Here is a 23,049-nt window from a genome sequence, read left to right on the forward strand (position 1 = left end):
GACTCCTAAAACATGAAAAGATCGCCGAGCGTTTCTTTTACACTCATTAAAACGGAATTAAAAGACGGTCCCCTTTTAGCTCTTTTCTGACCGCAAAATCAGGAAAAGATTGCCGGGTTTTTGTCGTTTCAAACTCGATAAGGAAATAAAACGATGTGTCCTTGATCGCTTTTTACTTTTCAGGTCAACGACACTATTATGAAAGTACTCCTTGGTCGCAAGATCAAGCGGTTCCCCCAGGTATTATTTTATACTTTTTCGGGCTTGAGGGACACAAATGTACGAAAAAGTTCAACGTGGAGTCTCCTTTAGTTTTTTCAGACTCTCTAAAATTGAAAAACGCCGAGTTTCTCCTATACTGGGCTCGTTAAACTTTTACAGTAGAGGACCTGTTCAATTACAAACAGGAACGAACCACTCCTTCCTAGGGTTCGAATTTAAACTAGGTTGGACTCGTCCGAAGGATGAGCTTACAATCAAGCATATGTTATCCTCCTCAAGCTTGTTAAAAATAAAGAGGTACTTGCCAGAAATGGTGGGGGAAAAGAGAGAAGAATGAACCTGTTTGTTACCTTTTGTCTCAAAAGAAACTTTATTACCACTCTTGAACACGACACTTTTCATTCACCTGGGTTGGGAAATCTTTTACCTCACAGTTGATCAAACCACTTTGAAAGTCTTTAACCGGGTTCCGGGGATTAACTTTGAGTTATTCGTCACCAAGCCATCTGTCGTGTCGTTATGTGTTCAAGAGGTCTGCAAGCAAAACTTTCATCTGCAAAATACTTGTCATCCATTTGACCATCCCTGAGTCAGTCCTTACAGCAACATTTCTTCAACTTGAACAATGATTTCGTGTTGCAGGCTTGCCTGCAACGGGTCGCTTTCTATCGACATCGACACATTATCTAGAAAGACGACTTAGGAATCGACAGTACCTTGAAGTCTGCATGCATCAATGGCAGGTTTCTCGCCTTTGACGTCAGTTTACATCATTGACTTTCGATCAAAGGATTCCGTGAAGTGTTCGACATCAAAACATCTATTCACATTTCACGGGTTGTGCTTGGTACTTTGAGAACCATTGACATTACTGGTGGTCTCTCTCACGCTTGTTAACAGTTTACATCATCGACTGGTAATCAAGTGGTTTCTACCATGTTCGACATCAAATCATTTAATCACATGGCTAGAATCGTACCAATTCGGGAAGTAGAAGTGAAGACCCTGGATCTAGTTTCTACCATCCAGGCTGTGAGGAGTTTTGTATTCATTATCTATGTAGACTAATCATAAACAGATGGCTGCGTCCATACTGTGTCTACAAAAGTCTATAAAAATGATGTACTGCAAGATCATTCATGTATCAGAGTAGTTAGTCCATTAGTTAAAGTTTTGAATCTGAGTATGGGAATGCCTACCTCAGTGATGATATAATCTTATACATGTATTTTGTGTTGAAAATTGCAGGTTCCAACCAGGTCATCCACAAGACAATCCTTGAAATGATAAAGCGCTTCACCCTTCCTAGAATTACAAAACCCTAATCTATTCCAGGCTTCGCACTTTAGGGGGCAATCTGTTACACTAAAAAATGTCACCATGACTACTTACAGTTAGTATGGCTCAAATCAACAGTCATGCTACCCTCTTAGGCAAGTCTTATGCCTCTGCTATCCATCTCAAACTCAAAGAAGAGAGAAAGTCTTGTAAAAAATGTGTTTATCTCTGGGGTCGCAGGTTCTCTCTAGCCTTACCTGCGGGGATGCTCACAATGTTCACAAAAGCTGCGTCCTTGGACGCTCTGTATGTTAAGGGACAGGTGCGTCCTTCTGTAAAAGGAAAAATGCGCGAGTTTCATCTTAAAAAAGTTACTTGTGGTTACTTCTAGAACTTTCTAGAGGTCGGTTTGATGAAATGGATGCGCCTCCAGTTGGTTCATGTATCCCTATTAAGGAGGAACTTATCCCATCAATAAGGGAGCTATCCCACCCAAAGAGGGGGATTATCCCATTGATGGTGGACCTGAATAACCTCTTTACAGCACTATAAATAAAGGCATTGAGCCAGAGGGAGGAGAGGTTGGAGCTATACATTTTCTTTGGGTAAATGCTGCAGGAATTAGGACTCCCATTTAGAACCTTGTGAGGAGAGATTGTCTTTGCTTGATTCTACTTGGAAGTGGGTGAGCTTTGTCAAAGTAGAGGAAAACCCTTGATGGACCCTGGGAGGAACTTGCACAACACCAAGGCCAGGTTGTAAGAGTTTCTTTGTTTCGTTATTAATACAAACTGGTTTATTTTTCTCAATAGCTTGTGTTAATGAGTTATTTCATGTGTTCCTTGGTCTGCATGTTGAATATATGTTTTATTATATGAAATGCAAGTGCTTGGTAATTGTTTGATTGTTTGTGGTTGCAGGAATTGATGTGAAGGAGGAGCTCATCCGGATCGGCAAGGACGGACTACAACAACAGTGTTTTGGAATAAGGTAAGCCTAAACACTTGTAGTTTTCATGTTTTAAAAGGTATATTTAGAGAAAGATCACTCCATTTTGTCTTGTTTGTCGCTAGAGAGTTTAGACTCCTAGGGAGGTCAGTTGTGTCCGCACAAACGACTTTTTCCGCCACGACACTTGTCCATGGGGAACTTATGCCTACCAAGTACTTCCTTTTGGGTTATGTAATGCACTTGCAATATTCCAAAGAGCAGTACTAGGGATTTTTTCTGATCTGATACATGTTTATGTAGAGGTATATATGGATTATTTTACAGTCTATGGGAATACATTTGAAGAATCTTTGGAAAATTTGGAAAAAGTTCTTAAAAGATGTAAAGAAACAAACCTTTCACTAAGCCATGAAAGATATTTTATGATGTTTACAGAAGGTATTTTTTTAGGACATCACATTTCAGGAGATGGGAATAAAGTTGACAAATCTAAAGTTGAAGTCATCTCTAAATTATCAATTCCAAATTTCCAAAAGGATTTTAGAAGTTTTCTAGGATTTATAGGATACTATACAAGGTTTATAGAAAATTTCACTAAAATAGCATCCCCACTCTTCAAATTGCTTACCAAAGATTATGAATTCAATTGGAATTTTGATTGCCAATTGGCATTTGAAACCTTAAAAACAAAAATTTCTGAAGCACCCATTTTAAGAGGTCCAAATTGGAAACTCCCTTTCCATGTTTCAACAGATACTTCAAATACAACTCTGGGAGATGTATTGGGACAAAAAGATTTGATTATTTATGCCATTTACTATACAAGTAAGAAATTGACTCCCACTGAGTTAAATTATATTGTGACTGAAAAGGAATTTTTAGCTGTTATTCATGCAATTAACAAGTTCAAACACTATATAATAGGCTATGAAACCTTTGTTCATACATATCACTCTGCAATTAGATATTTAATGAATAAACCTATTACTAATGGTAGAGTTACAAGATGGCTTTTACTTTTGCAAGAATTCAATATTACTGTGCTAGTTAGACCTGGAAAACAAAACATAGTTGTTGATTTCTTGTCTAGGATTCAGAATATCAAAGAAGATTCTACGGTTGAAGATAAGTTTCCTTATGAATATATTTTTGCAGTAACTACTCAAACTCCTTGGTTTGCAGATATTGTAACTATTTTCTCATAGGAAAGTTACCTTCACATTTGTTTCCTAGAGAGAAAAGAAAAATTATTCAGGAAAGTGCAAGATATTCAAGGATCACTAACGAATCGTATAAAACATGCCCAGATCTTATGATCAGAAGGTGTGTCAGGGAAGATGAAATGCCTGAGATTCTTAAGGCATGTCATGATGAGCTGTGTGGTGGACACTTTTCTAACAAGAGGACAGCCTATAAAATCCTTTCTTTAGGATATTATTGGCCATCCATTTTCAAAGATTCTAAAGAATATGTCAGGAGATGTGACAGCTTCCAAAGGGTAGGGAAAATTGCTCCCTCAAATGAAATTCCATTACAAATTTAGGTACTCATCAAACCTTTTGAAAAGTGGGCCTTAGATTTTATTGTTCCAATTAATCCTCCATCTAAGCAGAATAAGTATATATTAGTATGCACTGATTATGTCACTAAATGGGTAGAAGCCAAAGCATTACCTTTTGTTAATGAAAAATCTATAGTTAATTTTCTTTTTGAGGACCTCTTCACTCGTTTTGGTGTTCCAAGAGAAATTGTGATAGATCAAGGATCTCAATTTACATATAACATGGTGGAAGGGCTCGTGGAAGAATACAAGATCAAACATAGGAAATATACTCCCTATCATCCATAAGCAAATGGTCAAGTGGAATATACAAATAAAGTGATTGAAATAATTCTCACCAACACTATTCATCTACATAGAAGAGATTGGGAGAAAGGCTTCTTGAAGCCTTATGGGCCTACATAACTACATTGAGGAACACAACGGGACATACACCCTATGAACTTGTTTATGGGAAACAAGCCCTGTTCCCTATAAAGTTCCAAATCAGAATTTTCAAGATGGATGTCCAACTGGGACTAGATTTATTAGAGGCACAAAAGCATAGGCTGGAGCAATTAAATGAACTTGATGAAATCAGGACAGAGGTAGTTCAAAGGACTAGTATAGTCCAACAACAGAGGGCTAAATGGCATGAAAAATGTATCAAGGACAAGAGGTTTCAAGTGGGAGATTGGGCGCTATTGTTTGATTCAAAGTTTAAAGATTTTCCAGGGAAGTTTCGAACTCATTGGCTTGGGCCATATGAGATTGAAATAGTCTTTAGTAATGGAGCAGTGAGGATAAGAGCAATAGATGAAAGTAAAACTCCTCTTCTTGTGAATGGTCATAGATTAAAGATATATCAAAAACCAATTTCAAAAGAGGAGTTCATTAAGATTTTCCAAGACAATTCTGAAATGAATTTAATAAAGAAGAATTCTTCTTCTCCACTAACCTAGTCTTTATTTTTCCTTAAAAAAAAAGGAGAACAAAACACATAAAAAATAAATAAATTGTATAAGGTTGAAAACCAATCATTGGTTGGCATACTTATATAGAAAATACAGGGTGAAAATGAGAGGTTTTTGACACCCTATATTTTCCCTTTTCTTTTTGTAATAAGTAGTGACAAAAAAACTACGGTCACTCTGCAGTTTAGATTCTGCGAAATTCATCATCTCATCTCATCTCACTCCATTTTATTTTTGCAGTTTCACTTCATCCCATTGTCATATTTCATCAATAAATTTTTCAATTTTTCCTTTTACATTTTTCACTCCATCTTCATTTCGTTTATCATCTTGTCTTACATCTCATTTCATTTCACTTATATAGCCACTTCCATTTCATTCATGATCAATAAGCCATATTTCACTTTCTATTTCACGTTCTGTAACTGATTCTGTTCTGTAGCTAATTTGATTCTGCAACTACAATTTGTTTATCAGTTCAGGCACAAGTGTACAACTCATAATAAAATCATGTATGCAGGGAATTGAAGAAAAATCAATTTTTGAAGACCAACCATGTTCAAGGTACTTTTGGATCAACATCAAAAAAATTAGCAAGAGAAAGGTAAAGGTTCTAAAGTTAAATGAAAAAAAATTATTTCAAAAAGCAATTTGAAAACATAAGTTTGTATAGTATGTATAATCACATGTCTCCTTAATCAACCATCATTTGATTTGACCGCCACTATGTCTCTGCCATATCTTCCATTTTTAATGACAAACGGTCTCAATGATTCTTTCATAACAAATCTTTGCTTCAAACTCCATAACCTGTACTCAAACGGTCCTCCACAACTACACCTGTTAACTGTCAAGATGACGATGTAACCTACCTATCTACGACTCTCTAAACTCTTACTGCCTATTTATTACATTCAAACTCTTAAGTTTATCTCTCATATTCATGCAGTCTTTTCATATACGCAATCTTTCCATTTTCTATATACACACAGTCTTTCCATTTTCATATATACGCAGTCATTCCATTTCCATACACACAACCATTCCATTTTTTAAATAGCACTCATTTTATAGACATTGAGAGTAACTTTGAAGGTTAACCAAAAACAGGGGATATGGGGCTTATTGTCAGGATAGAGCCCGTAGTGGGAAAGTATATGGAGGGGTATCCACAGCTTAAAGGAATGGTACAGAAGGCTGGATGGTTAAATTTTATTGAGAAATTTGATGGCTACCACAAGGAAATTACCAAGTCTTTTGCAAGGTCATTTGATGGCATAGAAGTGGAGATAGGAGATATAAAATTTGCAGTCACAGAATCCTTCATAGCATAAGCAATAGAGCTGCCGAGACAAGGAGAAAGATGGTTTAAAAACAAGGAATTTCATGGTGAATCTTGGAAATTGATCCCTAGAAACCTAGGTATGGATGTTACAATATTTAGGAAGGGAATTCCTATTTCAGCACTCAAGAACAAATGGAGTAATATGTTGTTAATATTGCAAAAATTCATTACATGTGGAGGAAGATTTGGGTTTATGTATGTTTACCATATATGCTTATTAATGAATTTTTTAGAAAATGGAACCATCAACCTTCCCTTCTTCCTTCTAAACAGTCTGAGAAGGATGGCTACAAATTTCCAAAGGAAAATTGAATCCATAGAAACAACTATGTATCATTATGGATTAGTGAAAATACTAGTTGAATTCCATTTGAAAAGTGTAGGGGATACATGGACAGATTTCTTGGTAAGAATTTTTTCCACGATGCTCCAGAGTCACCTAAGGAGAGTCATGTTAAGAAAAGTAGGAGGAGAAAGATTAACATTAATATTCAAACCTCCTCACAAAAGAATGATGCAGAGACAACTTCTAAACTAGAGGTTAGGAAGCAAACTAAACAGAAAGGAAAAATGAAAGAGAGAGCTGAAAAAATAAATGAAGACATTCCTGAACCTTCATCACCACAAGAACATGAACAACTACTCTCCAAAAGACTGACCAAGATTAAGGATCAAATCAAGAGGAAAGAGGAAGAAGGACACAAGAGAAGAAACCATAAGCTTCCAAAACCTAAGAAGGAGCTCTAGACTCTGAGGTAAGGTGAGGAAGGTAACATCAAAAGAACCCCAATTCATAAACTTAGAGGAAGAAACCCCAGTTCAATCTCTTGAAAATATTCCACCTGAACACAATCCACAAAACTCTCCTCCACAGAATTTTGAAGGCAGCCCAAGCAGAGCTTCTCCTGGCATAGATCCAGTACAATAGAAAATCTATGACTACACAGATTAGAGAGAAAGAATACCTCAATGGATCCAGGATCCTCAACCAATCTAGAGCAACCTGTTAATCCACAAGAACCTCTAACTAGCTCTCTCAAACAAGAAATCTTTGAGTTAGATATTTTGAACAGGCACATTCAAAAATAAAATGAAACCTTGAGGGAACAGAACAAGCTAGATAAAGCCATTCATGACAACACAATGTTGCACCTAGGATTATGGTACAAGAAAAATAGGAAGCTGAAGAGGAAAAATAGGAAGTTGAGCAGAACACTTATCAACCTCAAATGCATAATTCTTATGAAGAAGCCCAGGATGGCAATCAGTGCAAGGGGAAGTAAGAAAAAGAAGTTGGATGTGCTGGTAGAAGTGTCAGAACAGATGCAATAGGAGAAAGAAGTTCACATTTTTGAAAATTGCATGGGGACATGCAATGATTTTGCAGTGGGGGTATGTTGAGCCTCAAAATTACTCTTTCCCTAGCAACTCTTCTCATTCCTTTTTTTGTTTTTCCATAAGAAAGATGCATTCTCATCACCAATGACCGGTATATACTGTCTTGAGGAGGACATTTAGTGATTTACATGTTATGCTTTTATGTTTTGTTGTTTGAATAAATTTTTGTATATTAGCTATGGAAGGAAGCCTATTCTGTAGCTAATCGGTTGTTCCACAGCTACCTTCATGCTCTAACAGGTTCTAGGTGTCAGAAGGAGAAACTAGCCACATGGGTAGCTTGGAAATCATCATGACATGGACCCTGTCCTATTCATTCATCCCATGTCGACAAAGAAGATGGCATAAGACTACGGTCAATGGATAAGTCAAACACAAAGAGATCGAAGGTAACATGACTCTGTTTCGTGGTTAATTAATGCATTTCACAGTGATGGGAAGCGTTATCCAGAGCAACTACCTGTACCTATGAACTCCAACAACCACTTGTACAAACAAATCCAACAGCCACCATGTCTTGGATTTATGTCTCTAGTAGCCAAGGAAGAAATTCGTGTATCTATCTTCTATGTGTTTGGATGTAGCATGCTTTTCTCCACAAATAGTTATATGATTTTTCTTATAAATACCTATGTAAAGGACCAAAGAAGTTAGTAGTAATAGTAATAGTTTTATTGTGAAATCGAAGTTCTAGACTCTGTAATTTCTGGGCATTTTGTGTCCCTGTTTTAATATGAGAAGACCACATGTTTTTATGGAAATATGAAGGATTTTTCTTGGATTTGATTGAGCAAGTGTAGCCTAATCAGTTGCAGAGGGCCCCTACACTAAAGAAGGTTTCATTTCATTTTATTTTTCTTCTTCTTGTTAACTGTAAATTCATCATTTTCTTTCACAGTGTTTATAATCATTTTCTTACTAACAATGTTTATAATGCAATTTCCATCATTCTCTTATTAACAATGTTTATAATTTAGAGCAGTTTCCATTAAGTTGATCTCTTTTTAGTTTTTATCAATAGTTTAGAAGATAGAACTCAATGGTGTAATCTTGTTTCTTCAACTAACAAATAACATTGTTTCAGGATGCGAGTAGGATTGAAGAATGATAAGGATACATTGTTGGATAGTTTACTTCATTCACTGTTTGCTAATAATTCATCCTTAACCATGTTGATAGTTCATCCTTAACCATGTTGGATTGTATTATATTCTTTCCACGACTAGTCTACATAGTTAACTGGGGGTTAGAGGGGGGGCGAAGCCCTCCCTTCGTTGCGCCGATTGTGTAGCAGGTGGGGGGGTCATAGGGGGTTTGAGGGGTGCAGGTAACCCCACTCTATGGGGTTTGGAGCAGCGCCCTAGAAAATTTTGACTTTGGAACCTATGTTAGGTTGGGTGGACCCACCTATGGCTTTGTGCATGATTTTCGCACATGTTTTTGGACGCAATGGTTTTCAGTCCATGGTATTGATGCTTCGGTATGTATAAATATGTATTATAACATTGAAAGGAATATAATGAAAAATCAAGCTGGTAGTCTCGGTTTTGGGATACAGTGGAAAATCTATGTGTATATGTGTTTTATGTGTTATGCTCTCGCATTGTTTATTTTATGTGTTTTAGAATTCGTATGAAGGTAATTTCTGTACGGGGTTAAAAGCTACAAACTAAGTGGTTGAACATTTCATCTATGAAATTAGTTATTTTTGCATCTCTGTATTTTCTTTCTCTTAGATTAATGAAGTACAAAACTACTCAAATGTCATCCCAAGGAGACTTTCTCCTAAAATTGAGAGGCAGAGTAACCAAGTATTTCATTTAGTTTTATTTCTATAATTAGTTAGACTTGAATTGCAAATTTCACTTTTAGTTTTAATTCATGATTTGGAAATAATGATAAAATAAGAATAGTAACTTTGTTTTCATTTCTTTCTTAGCTTTGCTTCCAAATATTTCTTAGCTCTGTTTTCATTTTTAGATTTTTGAGCAGTCTTTACAAAAGTTAGATTTAGTTCTGATAATTTACATTGTAAATCATTAGGAATTAAGAGACCAAAAACCCCCCAAAGCAACATAAAACATAAAAACAACGAAGTAAGAAGGATTAGCTAGCATAAACAGTGCACTACACTTCATTATTTTACGATACCCGGATTAATAATTTATGTAGATCAGTTTAGGACACTAAATTGACCAAACAGGATGCTCGACTTGAGGCCAAATGGAGAGGGCGGCAGGCATTTAAGATGCGATTTATGGGCAAGACTTGGGAAAACCTGCCGCCAAGGGAGCATTAATGAACCGGATTTGGGGGGAATAGTCAAATTCTAATTCAAAAGGCGCTATAAATTACAAAGGGCTGCCCAACAAACAACACTTGGCCATTTGTGAATTGAGCAGTTGTATACCCCGCGTAGCCTGAGCAGAGTCTTGTTTGACCTATGTTGAGCGTTCATTGAGCCCTTGAATACGCGAGTGATGGATTCCTGGTTGAACACAATGGCAGCATTTGAGGAATTTATGGATATCACAGGGATGACCGTCGAAGAGGCCTTGCAGGCCCTGACTGTGGGGGATGCTCGTGAAGGCACTGGGATTGTGGCAGAAATCCCAAAATCACCACGCACGCCAAGACCAAGAAGGACAAACAGGCGATGGTTCCTGTACGTGTGTCCCCACGAACCAAGATGATGATGGAAGAGAAGGGGAAAGTTGTTAACATAGAAACAAACGAGGAGGAGGAAGACCTGGAGGACCTGATCATCAAAGAAGATGAGGATGAAGGCATGGAGGAGGAAACTGAACCTACACACCGTCCAACAAAGCCTCCCGTCTATATCCCCCTGTGGAAAGGGAAGGCTAAAGTGCCTAAGGATATTGATGAGAGAAATAGCTCTCTCCAAACCCCGCTCCTCCCAGATAAACTCATTTTTGAGGGCACACACCTTGGATGGGTGCCTAGCTTAAAATTTGAAGATTGGGATCTCGCTGACCACAAGAAGTTCCCTCACCTGGAGACCTTACAGCTCATGAAGCCTAAGGAGAACATCATAGCGGGGGTTACTGACTTAGAGCCACGAAAGTGGTTACGTAGAGTGAAAAAGGTAGGGCTACTAAACCTGCAGTGGGTGTCGCATTTCCACCGCGTCCCAATAATAATTTTCGTCATCAGGCAACTGTTCTGCCTGGTGCATGGTGGGTGTTTGTGGCTAGAGGAGCCCATCCCCATCACAAAGCATTTGATTCACTGGATCGCCCAACTTCCATGAAAAGGATAGGACCCCGCAGATATCTCAGAGGGGAAAAGCAGTGACTTGGCCATCGCAGAGGCCATGAAGAAGAAGTATAAACTGGAAAAGAATAAGTGGGGCTACACCATATCCAGCATCAACGACAAAGCGGTAAGAGTGGTGACCCAAATACTGGTAGGTAAGGTTATGCACAAGTGCCGCGCGGATGAGGCACCCGCGCCGGTGGTAGCACTTGCTAAGCAGTGTGTTATACTCCTATACCAATAGGTGTCATATTTCATGATTGACTTGATGAGCTCTGTAATATGTTCATACCTTTCCTTGTTGCAAAGGTTTTCCATATTGTCAAAAAATCAAAAAATTTAAAACATGTAAAGAGGGTATACCCTAAAAGAAAAATCAAAGGGTAAAAAGAATAAAATGGTCGAAAAAATGAGAAAAAATGAACCCCAAACAAAAATAGACCAAGAAAGTGTGCAAGTCTAAATGCCACTACTATTTCTGTTTCTGTAATAAGTAATTGTGTGCAGCTTGTCATTTATGCCACAATTGATGAAGAGTCAAACTGTTCAAACTTGGCTCATTCATTTTTCAATTTCATGCTGTAGGAATAGAGAATAAAAATCTGACCAAACTGTTTAATCTTGGTAGATAAGTAGATAGGTAGAGTGAATAAAAGGAGCTCAACAGTTTAATCTGAGCCCTTTGATGTAATAAGGTTAGACTTAGATAGGTTTCCATATGTAAAATAAAAAAGTGTGATAAGGGTTTGCCAGTCTAAGTGCACCCTAATAAAGAAGAAAAAATGTCAGGGTAAAGTAGGTAGGGTAGGTAGATGATGTTGCAGAATGATACTTGTGATGAAAAATGCTTCTAAATGTGTTGATCTTTACTTTTCTCACCAGTGCAAGGCATACATTACACTGGGTGCAATTCAAGCAAGGCAAGGATAAATAACTAACTTCCATTCACATTTTCCCCTAAAGATTTCACTAATTCCCCTTAAAGTATTAAGGTCTTTGAAAATCAAAGGGGCTCAGAGCATTTCTCTGACTTCTGGAGGGACCGGACCCTCGGCCCAATGATCTAAAAGCCTAAGTACTCAAAAAATCATCAATCCAGCATTTCATTTCATTTCATAAAGTTTTTCTGAGTAAAAAACCTATTTTACTTAGGAAATGCATAATATCGCTTGAAAGACCCCTTTGCCCACTTTAGCCTAAGTCTTAATGTAAATCGTAAAACATTTGCTTAGCGCTTATTATCACTTTGTTTCATATTAACTTATTAACGATTATTATATAAATCCCTAAGCCTACTGTTTACTCCATTTTTTCCACAGAAAACCCGAATTCCAGTTTAAATACACAAGAAACAAACATGGAAACTCCCATAGCCCTGAATGTCACGCCCATGAATGCACCTCATAAAGTCTTAGATTATCTATCCCTGGCCGACAAAGATTTCCAAATAAAATATTTATCTAGTGATAAGAACAATCTTCAGGCCTTCTGCCAAGTCAGGGATAGCTATCTAAACAACTTTGACATTTTTGGACTGTGGGAATCTAATCTTCCTATGCATTTCCTCCCTTCAGTCCATGTTTTCCTAGAAAAAATTCATCATTGCTATGCTAACTATGACCCTGTCCATAGAGAAGTTATGTCCCCATCCAAAACTATCATTTTTCCCATAACTGCTAAGTCCATTAATGAAATGATATAGTTCCACTCCACTCAGCCCCTTGCTCCTCTTTCCATGGGTTATCTACTTGAAAAAGCATCTCAATTGCCCACATCAGAGATAAGCCGTATTACTCAGACCTTCATGCTACCAAAGCACCAGCCTAAAGGTCCACCTCCTTATCTGCAGACTTTTTTCACTGACACTGGCAGAATCATTGTTGAAATGATATCCCTAATCATGGGATTCAATTCCAGTGAATATGTTGATGACATCACTTTAGTTTTACTGTCAATCTTTACTCTAGGACAGCCCCTTGCTGTCAGATATGACTATGCCACTTTCATTGCCGACAAAATCCATCATCAATTCATAAATTTGGAGAGGGGAGGAGTCTTCAAATATACATCTTTTATATACCATCTTTTGTTGTATCATCAGCTAGACATCTTTTCGTTCCCCATCAGGAAATTTGACTCAAAAGGAAATCGAAGGTCTGTGATTTTTTGGAGTTCCATCTTTCATAATACTAGTGAGTCCCCTTATACTTATAATGAGTTCATTGACTGGTTTGTACATCCAGCAACCACTTTATTGATGGGAGTTCCCCCTCCTCGGATCACTGGTGACATGAAGAAGATTCTGCAGCTCTCTAAACAGTACAGGATAGGTGATTGGTACCTATATCAAAATCACATAGAAATCAGAATGTATGGGTTTGAACTCTACCCTTTCAAGTTACCTAGATATGTGCCTATGAGATTATTTGCACTAGAATATTTTAGGCAGCTTATAAATGCAGACGTAGTCCATTTTTGTAGCACAAAGAAAAAGGCTAAGCTAAGAATCAAGAACCAGTTAGGCCCTTTTATCATCAAGTCTAGAGGTGCTTGGGAAGAAGCTGAAAATATTTTACAAGACAACCTTAGATTGAAGAAAAGTTTCTGGTGGATGCCATATGACCCAAATAGTTTTATATGTGACAGAAGGACAAAAAATAGGCTATCAGTTTATATACATCATAGGATCCCATAAATTGAACAGTTTGCAAATCAGGATAAATGGGTAGAAGGGACCCTAATAGAAGATATTAGTGAGCATGAAAAGATGGAAATTGCTATGAAAGATCTTGAGAAAGCCCTTGACCTGGACTCTTTTGGACAGGTATCATTCAAACTGCCGCAGCAATCAGAAATTGGTACATCTTCTGCCGAAACTTCTCAACAACCTGCACAAGAAACCAGCATACCAATTACAGGAACTTCCAAAGGCAAAGAAGTAGAGACCACAGAGCAGCCTACAATGACTGATCAGCCTGGAAAGACCAAAGAACATAGTCATGTACAGATTCCTCTAGCCCAAACTAAAGTAGCAGAAATTCCAGCATTGCAAACTCCTCTAAACGAGGAAAGAAACAAAAAGAGAGACAGAGAAACCACCACACCTATCAGTGGACCTACATAACAGCCTGGAGCAAAGAGACAAAGATTGAATCCTCTTTCAGAAGAGGAAATCATTGAAGAAACTATAGACATCCATAGAGAGGAAAGGGCAGTGACCCAACAAACTTCTCCATTGGGAGAAACATCTCTTAGCTCACAAAAGCAGGAGCTAGAAAGACAACACGGTGTAGATGTATCATCCACCAGGCCACAAAGAAAACAAGCCTTAGACATTAAGAAGACATTTACAGAGATAAAAGCTAGAAATGGTCCAGTAAGGCTTCAAATTTATAATCAGTATCTAAAGATGGCCCCCTCAAACCAGCAGAGGTTGATGTCAGCTTATGATATTAAAGAAGGAAAAATGTTAATGAGTTATTTTAAGCCAAAGGTGCAACAACATCAGTCAACAGTAGATTACATCAGAACAAATTTGGAGGTCCTAGCCAAAGATATTAATCCTTTGGACCAGATTGAACTTCACAAATAGACTGGGGAAATGGTCTATTCCACACTGACTGACAAAGAAATGATGGCCCACAAGCTACAAAATTCCTTGGATAATACAGCTGCTCAACTTCACTTGGAAAAAGCCTCCTCCCTAGCCAAGGATAACATAATTAAATCATTAGAAGAAATCATCATTGGATTGGGACATGATCCCAAAGATGCTAAAGGCATACAGGCTCTGATTAAAAAGAAAGAAGAGGACATTGCTGCCCTGAGGAAACAGTTGAAACTGCCTCCTTCAAGGCATCCTCAGACAGCAGAAGTTGTACAACAGAAATCAGAAGAAGATATGATGGACCTGCTCCTGAAACTTAATGAAAGATTGAATGATATAGAGCAGGCATTAGAGAAGGCACTGAAGGAAAAGCAGGGAGAGTCAACCTCTCAGCCTCCTGAAGTAACTCCCATAGTCTCAACAGTAGTCCCTTCTACACTTGGAACAACAGTAGCTCCAAATGTCCCAGCAGCCACAACAGAGGCAATCATAGGTACATCAACAACAGGAACAACATCAGGTAGCAACACTAATTTAAGCACAGAAGAGCTCATCAAGGCCATGGAAAAACTGAAATTACAAGTTACTGAATTAAAACAAGCAAAAGAACAATTGGCCAATATAGAAAAGAAGTATGATGCTTCAAAAATAAGTATTGCAGAAAAAACCAGGGAGATTAAAACCTTAGAAAAGAAAGTTAAAGCATTAGAACAAGAGCTCACTTTTGATAAGCCCCTAGAAGAGATAAAGAAAATCCTTTGGGCCAACATCATTCGATCTATAAATGATGTGTGGGCATCTATCCAAGTGATTTATGAACAGATTGATTTAGTGAGAGCAGCACATGGAGCAATTCAACAGACAAGAGCAGAGTTAGGACAAATGCCTGAACAGGCCAACAGGCTTATACATTTTTTAAATAATAGAAATAGGGAACAACTGGAAGCACTTGGCATCCTAGACAGGACTGACACTATTTTGGAAATCAAAAGGGTGCTAACTAAAAGAACTTTGATGCAGAATCTAGAGAGAAGATGTCAAGATATGCAGGTGGAAATCAATTCTTTTATGGAGAAATTCACAGTTTTGCAGAATAAAGGGCTACCAAGTCCTTTGGTCAATGACAGGTTAATGAAGCACATTGATTATGTAGATAAATTGAATAAGTATGTTGGAGATCAAGCTAGTTCATCAACAAGTGCATCAGGAACAAAAACATTTCCCACAGGCCGAGTTCTCTATGACAGCTTGGAGAACTTATTCTATATTGAACATGAGGTAAAGCACTTGTTTCAACTCCAGCCCAATTTCTTTAGATATACAAAGACTGATGAAACTCTGAGGAAATTTCAAAAACACAGATTTCCAGAGCAAAAAAGGTGGGAAGATATGTTGAGAATTTTGTAAATTTACTTTTGGTTAAATGTAAATTTTGCACTTTTACCATAGCAAGATGAACAAAGATGAAGAGAGGTCAAACAGGTCAAAGTGTATTAGAACAGGTGAAAAGTATTGGTCAAAACAAGGCAGCCAGCACAGAGTTACTAAAAGGACAGCATCAAGCCAAATAAAAGGACCTACCTCTAGCACATTCAGTGAGAATAGGAACAGCCCAATAGCAGTTCACTTTCCTCCTATCTTCGAGACTAGTTGTCTCTATTTTTCTGTAAAAATAATTAGTCATCACTAGAATATATCTCACTCTGTTATGAGATTTTTTGTAAAGATTTTTTGTATAAATACCCCCTCAATTGGAGTATTGAGGGTGGATTCTTAGACATTGCTATAACATTGACTATTTTGGAATAAAGTGTTGTTTGGACCAACTTTGTGGCTTGCTGGATGAAGAATTGGAGCTAAGGACTTTTCTCAGAATTCTTGAATCAAATACCGGATCAATAAGTTCATCTATACCTTGTGTTTTACAGTTTTCCTTGTTTAAAATATCATCTATGTTTCACATCTGAATGATAAACGAAAAAGAATAACTCAGAATTTGCTTAATTGCACTCTGTTTTCAATCATTATTATTCTCAATGTTTTCTGTTGAACTAGTATAAACAATGAATTCTTGATTTCTCCTGTTTCCTAGTTTTTTTTATTTTAATCATTTAATAAAGAATTCTTAATTGCTCTTTATTGATGGTTAGTCATGTTCTGCTCTTTTAAAATATGTTAAAGGATTCTTAGTTGCCCTTTAACCCTTTAAGCCCATTCCATCTTTCAGTCTCTAATTGTTCCATGTTTGACTACCTTGCTCTGTTAAGCCATCCTTTGTGAAGAAACCAAGTCCAGTTAAGCCATTTTCTTTGACTCCATCAGCCCAATGGGCTAAGCTACTCAGTCTTACCCCTTTTCTATTGAATCTCACCACCCAAACTCAAACAAAACCCCCAAATTTCACAACTAGTCTAATATCTTTTCAAAAACCAATCTAAATCATAAAGAGAGAGCCCTCTCTGAGTACAGATTGGCTAGAATCTGTACTTAAAAGTTGGTTTGTGGTTACCTCAGACCCCTTTCCTCTTCCCAACAACTTCGAGGAAAATCTGAGTGATAACGCAATGCATGGATGGGGTTCAGTGCAACTGGTCTGAGTTCACCTGCAAGGAATTCCTAGAGAATTGCCGCGAAGCTCAGGAACAAGGAAATACTTTCCACTATGCATGGATTTTGTTGTCCATAGTGCTCATGGTAGGGGAATTGCCTCAGGATAGTCAATTCCCCACAATTGATAGAGATCTGCCAGAGGCTGCGAAGTATGCTTCGCTCTGGGCCACAAAGGATGCAAATAGGATCCGTGACAGTAAGATATTCTGGGTGTTCATGGAGATGAACCTCAGAATGGGGATCAACCGCAAGTCGTGGTTATCACTCACTGTCTATAGCAGCCTACAAAGTTTTGTAAAGTTTAAAGCAGACCTTCACAACATATACATCAGATCGCACAAGGACCTGACTAAGAAATGGAGTGAGCTACCCTTTGTAGCCACAGACGATGTAATCTTTAATGTACTGGAGACATAGCTGTTGGAGTGGTGCGCTCCAGACATCGCGGAAATGGAAAAGACTGTGGCGTAGAGGAAAAAAGAGGAGGCCAAACTGTGCATGGCGCAGTTGGAAGAAAAGAGAAGGAAGGAGACAGTGACAGCAGTAGCGCAGGAGGTGCGGGATGCTGCACAAACAACAGTTGAACAGAAAAAGGCAGTCACAGCAGTAATAGTGCAGGAGGTAGCCACGAAGAGGCGCGAGGGCCAAAAGTAGCTTTCACATGTACAGGAAGTAGAGGAAGAAGAGGGAGGCATGGACCCACAAATTGTTTCCACAAATTGTTTCAAGATAGTTGAAGCGCCAGCACTCGCCCGAGCGAATAGGGTCGTGCAAGAAGGTCAAGGCATCGAAGTTGTCTATTGACTCGATCACCCTTACCGAGGGTGATCTGCAAGACATTGGCGAGATAGTGCGTGATGTCACCTCCAAGGCCCTCCAAAATTTTATGCATGAGAACCAGATTGTATTGGGGGCCCTCAGAGTGCAGCCGCAGGAGTTGCAAGTGCACACTCCTCGGGCTGGTACCCTTTCGACCAGCCTCGCAGTAGGGACAACTGTAGCAGAGTAGATGTTGCGCGCTTGGGTGAAAAATACCATAGTGCTACTGGAAAGGGCACTGGTGACAACAAATGAGGCTGACAGGCCTACGATCAGCGCACTAAAGGATATCGGAGTCAACCTGGCTGCACTGCCGTGGGAGACATTATATGTTTTGTAGGATGGGATTAATACAGAACTGCAGGTTAAGGACAGCCGTGCGTTGCAGGTACTAAGCGAGCAGAAAATCAACATGGAATAGTTAAGCTTGCAACGCGACGAAGTGGTGTCATAGAATCGGCAGTTGGTATAGGTACTAAACGAAGCTTGTCAAAGCATCCCTAAGCTGGCCATCCCAGTAGACACCAGTAGAAGCATGCATCCACAAGCTAATAGCAGGGGTTTGCGAGGCGTGGGAGGAAATGAAAAAGGTTCAGCTGGAGTTGAACCTTTAGATCACAGAGCTGCGGTTAAAGGCACAACCGTCCACCCCTCCAGAAGTAATAGAACACCGTGCCAACACTATTACAGCGGGAGTGGATGAGATCGATAGTGCAGTGAGAGACTACACTAGAATGTTGGAGGAGTCATTTAAGGTCCTCACGAATTTGTAGGAGGACCCCAACATCTAGCACTTAGATATAGAGGCGTGAGAACTCCAGCGGGGGTATGACAGTGTGAAAGGAATTGCATAAATGGTGGCCCTCACTTAGAGGCTCGCGTGGATGAAACTGGCCAAAGCGTTGAAAGAACAGGTGGATGCGGTATGGCACAAAGAAGTAGTACTGAAGGTGCGCATTCAGCCGTGGATCGATGAGGCCTTCGCCCTCACAATATTAATTGAAGGCAAGCTCGCACAAATCCAGGAAACACAGGCACATATGCAAGGAATTAGTTCTGACACTGTGGTCTTGTAACAATGTGTCCAGGAGATCCAACAGGCAGCTGCTTAGTGTGTTTCCGACCTTCTAGTAGTCTAAATAGAGTTGGAGGGACCTCGCGTGAAGATATCCATGCTGACAGAGTGATTCGAGAGCGAGTCATGATGTTTGTATTGGGGGCCTGTTGGGCATGGAATCCCCCCCCCCAAGGCATGTTTTGGGGCTTTAAGCCCAAGTTTTGACCAGGTCTTTTGTAAAAGCTCCACGAATTATGGGCGCGGAGCATGAAGTTATAATAGAGTCACAGGGTTGTCCCCCCTCATTTTTGTAATGTAATGTCGGCTTGATAGACCTACCCATGGTCTACGGACCATGGGATTGTATAAATAGAGCGAGGCTCGAAGTGTAGAGGATAGCGAAGATAAGAAAAAAAGATGATAAGTCTAACAGACATAGTCGAAGTGTAAAGTGTGTCTTTTGGTTGTAGAGTAGGAGAAGGCTTTGCAGCTGAGTGCACAGAGGCCTAGTAGTCCACAACTAAGTGTGCGGACCCTTGTAGCTGAGTGCACAGGGAAGGTCGAGTCTATAACCGTTGAAGAATTAATAAAGAGAAGTTTACCATATTACTGTGTATCTTTTCCTGTTTTAATGTATGATTGGGTTTAAATTGCAAGTGTGTTGTTTGTTTCACTAGGTGACCTCATATGAATGTGTTGTATAAATAAATATAACGTAAGACATCCATTTACGTGAAGATAATTAACTAGGCCTAGGAAGATAAGTAATATCTCAGGTGCGACTTAGGGGAATAGCGCAGAGCGCTGCTCCAGTAGCACGGAAGCTCCACAACCCCTAGTTAGGGCTACGCAAAGGCAAGTATATCAGGTCGTGAAGGCTTGGGAAGTGTGTGAAGAAACCTGCGCAAAGGGACTAACAATTGGACCAGTTAAACCTCTCAAACATCTCAAGGGTGTGGAAACTTGGTCCAACACCCCCCCATACTACTTCGGGTGAGACCTCAGTTCGCCCTCTGCTCACTATTGCCGAAAGGGCCAGTAGTACAGGGATTTGTTTGGCTAATTAACTCTGAACCTGGGTCAGGCCCCAACTAGCCAACAATGACCATCAAAATAAGTTATTGTTTGTCAATAGTAGATACATATTCATCACTCTCTTTTGAGAAGATACTATCTTTTGTGAAGATACTATATTTTGAGGAATATTATCTTTTTTGAAGATACTATATTTTGAGAAGATACTATCTTCTCTAGAATAAAAACCTTTCTTCTTGGAATAACTTTTTATTTTTGTTTCTATAAGACTTTCTTATAATTTCATGCTCTTCTTCATCATCATTGTCCTCAAAATTTTCATATGTAAATTTAGCAACAAAATTCCATATTCTACCACAATTAAAATTTTTGAATGGTAGCTTACCTTTGTATTTTCCATATCTTCTTTTCAACTCTCACAAGCTATGCTTCTTCTGCATTTATTTTTGGAATAATCACCATATTTAACTTCTTTTGTCTTATTTGAAAGTTTTAAAGTTGCTTTCTTCATATTTTCTACGCTCATTTCATGTGCATTGAGAATCCCATGCAGATAATCCATGTTGATATTTACCAAATCAATCATTTCTTCAATAGTTTAGACCTTTGCATCAAATATTAAGGGAAAAGATCTCACCACTTTCTGTATAATCATGGATTCCTTAACTTCTTCAGCAAGTATTATGATAGTATTGACGATATTCATCATTGATATTCAAACTATGAAGCTGTCTTTGATGGGTTTGAGATTTTCCCTCTTCAACTTGTCGTCTCCCTCATAGATATTTTGAATTTTTCCCCAAATGTCCTTTGCATATGCATAATGCATTAATTTGACAAACTCTAATTCTGATAGGTCACACTAGATGGCATTCTTTGCTTTTTCATTATTTACACAAGCCTTCCTACCATCTTGATTAGGTGGAGTAGTTACTAGAGTTTTATAACTATCCACTACAAATTTCCAAATGTCAAAAACCAAGAGACATTATATAAGTCCTCACCCTTACCCTCTAGAAGGAATAATTTTTTCCATTGAATAATGGAGCTTTGCTTGGGAAAGAACCTTCATGAATGGCCATAGTTCCTCTAAGATATTCCCTCAAGTGATTGGACTGGTTCAAAAGGATCTTGACGTGATACCAATTATTGGATTCATAATTATATTAAAGCTGGGGGGAGGAGGGAAAGATCAATATAAGACAATTTCCTACTTAATTAAAAAATCATGAATCTTAGAAAAAAATCTCACTTATGGAACACAACATCTAAATGAAAACTTCTTTATAACAGGCCTTTGTAAGCACCAAACTATTGATACAAAGTTTGTAGGAACCCACATACTATTACAACCATTGTAGGCACCAACCTATATGAGACTGAAATCCTCCCTGCCACATTATTTGTAGGCAGCAACATACATGAGACACCAATCCCCTCAGCTACAATATTTTTAGGCACCAACCTATAGGAGACACCAATCCCCTATATTATAATATCTTTAGGAACAAAATTACAGGATACACAAATCCCCTCTACTACAATATTTGTAGGTACCAACCTACAAGAGACACCAATCCCCTTGAGTTTACTTTCTATTTTCTCATTAACTAGTTCTATTAGCTACTATTTCCTTCACCAAGTTTGCTTGCTGCTTCTGCCTTCACTAGATCTACTTTTTGCTTCTACCTTAAACAACTCTGCTTCTCCCAAAATTTCTTATTTTTGGATTCTTCCCAAGAATACACTTGAATAACATGCCACATATATTAATTTGAAAAACTTATCTTGAAATTTTTACATAGGGAACTTCTATATGTCTCCTTAGTTATTTGAAATTTTCATAGTCTAGAAAATCCTAGAAAATAATTTATAGCAAAAATTCCAAAATGGCATATTTGAAGTTTATTTTAGGACTATTCAGTAACCCTAACTTCCACTGGTAATATCTAAAAAATTTAGATATCCAAGGTTTGAAACTTCTAGCACAATTACCTAGATATATCTCCTTTGTCTCTTCTATATTTCACAATCTAAAACATCTAAGAAAGAAAGTTATAGCAAAAATTCCAAGGTGACTTGTTTGAATCATATTTCAGGAGAATTCAAGAACCCTAACTTCCTTAGAGCATATCTTCAAAATTATAGTGAACCAAGTTCTGAAATTTCTACCATATGTTCCTAGAATCTCTCCTATTTCTCCTCGAGTTTACACAATATGAAACATCTCAAAAATAAAGTTAAAGTCAAAAATCCAAGCTGACCTATTTGAATGACATATTTCATGAGCATTTATGAGCCCTAACTTCCTCAGAGAATCTCAAAAATTATAGTGAACCAAGGAATGATATTTCTACAATAGGTACATAAAGATCTCCCCTCTATATCCTCCAAGTTTCATGGTCTAAAAAATTCCAAAAGAGAAGTTATAGTGAAAATTCCCACTGACATGTTTGAAGCATATTTTAGGAGCATTCAATAAACCCTAACTTCCTCATAGAATATTTTCAAAATTATTGCGAACCAAAGTTTGAAATTTTTTCCATAGGTAGAAGAATACCCTCTATCTCATCCTAGTTTAATTGTTCGAAACATCCCAATAGAAAAGTTATAGTGACAATTCCAAGATGTATAGTTCACTCCACAAATCACATTTTTGCTCCACCTTTAAGACCTTAAGAGTATTCCCTAGATTTTTTTTCACACCTCAGATCACTTTTTTCTTGGATGGTCTTAAAATGTACTAATTTATCCTTTATTTATAGTGTTTCTATGTTCACTTATGGGGATGCCTTGTAAAATTGGTTGGGTCATCCTATACTTTATGGCTGAGAAGAATTGTACTTGTTGGTTGGACCAAGCTAAAAAAATATTGCATATCTCCTCATTCCTATGGAGTTAGAGGGAGTGTCATATAGCATTAGAAATATACTGGAA

Source organism: Pinus tabuliformis, chromosome 6 (assembly GCF_031772625.1).
Source record: "Pinus tabuliformis cultivar Carrire ecotype Pingquan chromosome 6, CPIR1, whole genome shotgun sequence".
NCBI classification, from domain to species: domain Eukaryota; kingdom Viridiplantae; phylum Streptophyta; class Pinopsida; order Pinales; family Pinaceae; genus Pinus; species Pinus tabuliformis.